Raw genomic sequence first — 6,081 nt, 5'->3', positions numbered from 1 at the left:
GGAGAAGAAGAAGGGAAGAGAGGAAGAGGAAAGCTCACATTTGTTTATTGAGGTCCGTAAGGAGGACCTTGAAGTTGGAGGTGTTGCATCATCCGACGGAGCATTTTATTATTTTCATCATTGACACGGTTGCCCCTTTGAACTTCATTGCGAAGGCCGGAGATCTCAACACCTTGCCTTTGTTGCTCGGTGCTCATCCTCTCGATTTCATTGTGAATCCATGTCCATTGTTGATTTTCATGAAGCTCACCGGTTTCATGGCCATGGTGCCCCTCTTCATGGTGCAAGTTAGCACCTTCTCCTTCATCACGGTGCAAGTTAGCACCTTCTCCCTCATCATCACCAAGAACCTGCACATCATTAACATACAACCAATTTTCTTCCACCTCGGTGGTAGTCCGAGATGGGTTAGGCAATAAAAACATGATTGGCACATTTAGCTTAAGTTGGTAATGGAGGGGTGGACGATGTTTGATGAAATTCATAGCAATAAGGGTTTCTATGTTAAGCCTATTATTTCCCTCAATTGGTTTGATCCCCTCATCTTCACCCACTCCAAAACACCTAGCTATATATGTAATGATGCCACCCACCACTATGTCTCCTCTACCGGCCGGTCTAGTACCGACAAAGTCTAGGTGATCAATCAAATAAAAACAGGTATTGACGGGGTGGTTGTGGAGCATTGCCCATAGCATGAACAACTCATCGGTTCTAGTGTTTCCTAGCTCGGTTCTACCCCAAATAGTGCAAGCCATTACCCTCTGAAGGTACCTAAGTACGGGGTTGTGAATATTGCTTGCTTTGTTCGCCCTAGGGACGTATTTGTTAAGACCGGTGATTTGTTTCCAAAAGGCAGCTGGGTCATAGTTATCCGGTTTAAGGCTGGGATCCCAATGATCATGAATATATCCCTCATTTGCAAAGCCTAAGGCATCACAAAAGTGCTGAAGTGACATGTCATAATCAATATTCATTAACCGGAAAACAACTCTATGGTTAGGGTTATCAAAATTCATCTTATCTTTAGTAAAATCTATTGAGCTCAAGAATTCATAAGTGAAATTTTCATAACCCCTCATAGGTTTCAGCAATTCAGTCCAACCTAACTTTCCTATCAACCTAGAAACATCATCAAGCAGCTCTAGCATATCTAAAGTATGGGAATCAGGATAACGAGAAGGGTGCAGATGTTTAGAGATAAGATTTTTATACCTGTCCCTTTGCTTGTTGTTTTTGAACTGGATCCCATGATTCTTCACTTGGGCTTGCTTCTTTGGGGGAGGTCCTCCTTGAGAGCTTGCTGGTTCTTTACCACTTCTTCTTGAAGCCATTGACCTTTGGTAGAATTGGTTTTGAAGGTTTAGGGTTTGGGAAAATTTTTGGTGGAAAGGATTGGTTTAGGGTTGGGGTTGATGTTTAAGGAAGTTTTGTTGGTTTGGATATGGAGATTGGTTAAGGTTTTGTGGTGTTTGGGTTAGGTTTTGAAGGATTAGGGTTTTGGTGAATTGTGGGTTTGGATGGATGAAAGATGTTTTTGATTGGTGGTTTTTGTTTTGGGTGAAGTTTGTGGTTGATTGGTGAAAGAATGGAGTGATTTGGTTAAGAATTGAGGGAGATATGGTGGTTTGAAGGTTTGAAGGTTATGGAGGTTTAGAGAGAAGTTTGAAAGATGAAAGAGGGTTGTGGTTTGTGAATGAGGAAGAAGGAAGAAAAATTTGATGTTATAGGGTGCTAGAAGTCGGGCACGGCCGTGCCACCTATTGGCACGGGCCGTGCCATCATTCTGACTTTGAACCTTCAGTTTTGCTTAAAAATCTGGCACGGCCGTGCCAGTCTTAGCACGGGCCGTGCCAACCTTCTGGTCCAGGGGGCTTCAAAAATTTTCATTTTCTTGAATCTTACTCGGACAATTACCTACAAAACATCCTAGAACAAAGAAAAACAAACAAAACAAAAGCAATTAAATGCGTGGGTTGCCTCCCACGAAGCGCTCTTTTAATGTCATTAGCTTGACGGTTAGAAAGAGTCCTTAGAATGGATCAAAGATATCATATTGTGTAGATGACGCTATAAAACGTTCTTTCACAACATGATCGTTAAGCATGCAACAAGAGTAAAGAGCGGGACCTTTCATAACGTTTTCCAACTCGTATCCTACCATTTTATCACTCACTTGAAAGAATATCCTACCAAGTTTCACATCAATGAGAGCTCCCGCAGTTGCAAGGAAGGGTCTACCTAGGATTATAGGGACGTCATCGTCCTCTTCAATGTCAACGACTACAAAATCAGTGGGGATGTATATCCCCTCTATCTTAACAGGTATGTCCTCGACAAATCCTACAAGTTTCATGGTAGAACGATCAGCTATCTTCAGTTCCATTTCGGTAGGTTTCAATTCTCCTATCCCTATCCTTTTAAGAAGAGACAAAGGCAGCAAACTAACACTAGCTCCTAAGTCACATAAGGCTTTGTTTATGGTTTCTTTCCCAATTTCACATGGTATGGCAAAGCTACCTGGATCTCTAAGCTTAGGGGGTGCTTCTTGGATGTTTGCACTAGTCTCCTTAGCCAAGGCTATTGTCTCATTATGCTCTATAGCCCTTTTCTTTGAAAAAATTTCCTTTAAAAACTTGGCATAAAGAGGCATCCTAGACAAAGCTTCAGCAAAGGGAAGTTTAATGCAAATCTTCCTAAGTATGTTAACAAATTTTTCAAATTTACCCTCTAATTTAAGCTTTTCGGGATTTAAGGGGGATGGAGTTTTGTTTTCTTAAAGTGGTTTAGCTTCTTCTATCACAACTTTATCACCTAAGGGCTTGACATTTTCTTTCCCAATGTTTTTAACCTTGGCAAAAGTTTCGCCTAACTTACTACCCCTAAAAGATATGACATTAACTTGGGCTTTGGGGTTGGCTTCGGTTTGACCAGGAAAGACTCCCGGTGTTTGGGAAGATGTAGCCACTTGTTGGGCTATTTGAGCGATTTGAGTTTCAAGCATTTTAGAGTGAGTAGCAATAGAATCAACCTTGGTATTGAGCTTGGAAAGAGAATCATTCAGAAATCCAGTTTGGTTTTTGAGTTCTTGAAGTTGTTTGTTTTGGTTGGCAATAGAGTTTTCCAACAAAATTTCCAAATTGGATTTTTGAGTGAATCTTTGGTTGTTTGCATAACCGGCTGGTGCTACTTGTCCATAGGGATTTTGGTTTTTATAAAAATTTTGATTTTGTCGCATCCCCTGGTTGTATTGAGCATAATTCATTTGCTCAACACCATTAATAGCACTACCTAGCTGGCAATCAACACCAGCATGACCAGCTATACCACATATTTCACAAGAAGAAGTAGATGCAAAGTTGATAGCACTAACATTGAATTTTTCAAGTTTTTCAGTTAGTGTATCAATTTTAGAAGCAAGGTGATCATAGTTAGAGACTTCGTGTATACCTGCCTCCTTTTTGGAGGGTGAAGAACTAGAGATGGCTCTCTCGTCGGTCCATTTGTAATGATTCTGAGCCATGTCTTCAATTAGGGCATACGCCTCCGTGTAGTTCTTGTTCATAAGTGCTCCACCTGCAGCTGCATCAACAGACATCTTAGTGGTATAAGACAAGCCATTATAAAAAGTGTGGACTATAAGCCACTTCTCTAGGCCATGGTGGGGACAAAGTCTTAGCATTTCTTTGAAACGCTCCCACGCATCATAGAGAGATTCCCCATCTTTTTGGTTAAACCGCGTGATTTGGTCTCTAAGTTTAGCGGTTTTAGATGGTGGAAAGAAACGGGCAAGGAATGCTTGCCTCATCTGATCCCATGAAGTAATGGAACCGACTTCGAGGGAATGGAACCAAGCGCTAGCTCTATCCCTTAAGGAAAAGGGAAAGAGATGAAGTCTTACGGCTTCTTGGTTCTCCTTCATGGTTCCACTAATTCGTAGGAAAACAGAGATGTGAAGATTGGGATCCTCAGTGGGGGATCCCGAGAATTGGTTTTGCTGCACCAAGTTAAGTAGGGCAGGCTTGATTTCAAAGTTGTCATCCTCAACCGTTGGGTACACAATAACAGCTTGTGGCTCAGCCGTAGACGGCGTTGCATACTCTTTGAGAGTGCGATTGGCCATGTCGGTGTTATTTTGTGCTGCTCTCCTCCTTCTATGTAAGAACCTTTCGATCTCGGGTATGAATACCGCTTGATTTCTAGTTCTTCGCATACAAGGTTGAGAACCCAAGAAGTTAACGATAACAGAAAAAAAAGTTAAAAATAAAAAGAAAAAGAGGAAGAAGAAGAGAGAATTCTAATCACTAAGAAAAAGCTAATTAAATTAGTTAACTCCCCGGCAACGGCGCCAAAAACTTGATAGGGCCAAACCGCAAGTGCACGGCCTATCGAAGTAATAGTAGTAAGTAAGAGTATCGTTCCGCTAGGGAGTTGGTCAATCTAATTAACTTTTAGATATTGATTAGAGGAGAAAGAATTAAGAAGTTGGAGAGTGCAGTTTTTGAAAGTAAATAACAATGATAATAAAAAGCCTCGGGATCATTGGTTCATCATAATAACGAATCTTTTCACAAGCAAGCCTTAAACTTATAATTAAACGTTAATCCTAATTACTAAGGACAAGTTTCTCTTTAGCATATCACAGCTCCTCTCGAAGTCAGTGAGTGTATCCCTCCAACAACCACACCTATTCTCATGGGTGATTGCCTTTGGGACCCTTGAAGATCGAAACTTTATGTGTCCCAAGGTTTGCTAGACTATTCTCATGTTTCGCAAACCTTGTCTAAATTCACTTGATCGGATATCAAAGCTCCGCGTTCGCTTTATGAATTGATATCTGTGATGATGAATTAACCATTATCAAACCCTCCGCGTTCGCTTCCACAGTTTGATAATAATTAATTCATGTTAAAACGGTGAATTTAGATTAGGAATTAGGGTAACAATTAATTAAGGTTTAAGACTTGGCTAGATCCGGATTACGTCATTAGACTTATCCAACGATCCCAAGACAAAGAAGTCTACTCACTCATGTTCATCGTAGACATGGGGGAAGAAGAGAGAATGCGATAAAAGTAAATTGCAAAGGAAGTAAAAGGAAATAAAGACTTTATTGAAATAGCAATTGAAATAAACAAAGTAAAACGTGATTGTTTATGATGGAGAGCTACTCTATTTATAGCTTTACAATCGACTTAGAAACTAAGCAACTAAAAGGGTAAAACAGTAAAGCTGCAACAGGGTAACTTGGGTCCGAAGAAAAAGCAGCAAAAGAGGCTCTGGGAGGTGGCACGGCCGTGCCACATGTTGGCACTGGCCGTGCCAAGCTTCTGACTTGGTGGGAACATATTTTTGTCCCGTATCTTCGTATTCTTGCGCTGTATTTGTTCCAGTCCTCTTTCTTTTTGCTCCAAGACACCTTCCACCATATATTTATTCCTAAAATAAAATAAAACATAATTTGAAGTAAAATATTCTAATATAAAATAAAATGCAATAAAACTAAATCAAATCTAAAATAAAACTAAACTAAATAAGGCAATAAATTAATACTATCTATGACTCATCAATATGTACAGATGCATATGCAAAAGACTCTTTTTGTATTATCGAAGGGTTTTAGACAAATTAGAACTTTTGTAATCATTATTAGGAATAGAAAAAGAGTTCTGGATTGTAGTTGATTCCACCCCGGGTACCAAGAAGAGGTACATTAAGAAACTTCCCACCACCAAAGATGATCTCTTTGACTCTAGCAGCGGGAATGAGCCAAACCACTTCATTAGGAGTGAGAGCCATGATCCTCTGTGAAATAGTCCAATTCTCCGGATTACCATGGAAAGACTTTGGAAGGTGCGAAATAAACCACCTATAGAGGAGAGATATGCAGCAGAGAGTGTATCCACGACCCTTGCCGGATCGATCATGAATAGCATGGTACGTGTCAGCTAGCAAAGTAGGAACCGGATTCTTGGAGCGGAAGATTACAATAGCATTCATATCCACAAAGTCATCAAGACGTGGAAAGAGAATAAGCCCATAGATGAGTAGTGCAAGAATAGCCTCAAGAGTGTCTTGACA

The 6,081-nt window shown here is 40.4% G+C and overlaps 1 non-coding gene across 1 annotated transcript; it reads left to right on the top strand.

Annotated features, from left to right (window-relative positions):
• Window positions 1-3,653: 3,653 nt before the first annotated feature.
• Window positions 3,654-3,760, top strand: LOC146899005 (small nucleolar RNA R71). Its single transcript, XR_015024291.1, has one exon. It is a non-coding gene; the product is annotated as a small nucleolar RNA R71 (small nucleolar RNA).
• The last annotated feature ends 2,321 nt before the right edge of the window (window positions 3,761-6,081 follow it).

This window comes from Medicago sativa, chromosome 8 (assembly GCF_051527215.1).
Source record: "Medicago sativa cultivar Bolivia chromosome 8, Bolivia_mono, whole genome shotgun sequence".
Classification (NCBI taxonomy): Eukaryota; Viridiplantae; Streptophyta; class Magnoliopsida; order Fabales; family Fabaceae; genus Medicago; species Medicago sativa.
Note: the sequence above shows the minus strand (reverse complement) of the source record. Positions and strands in the feature narration are given on the sequence as shown.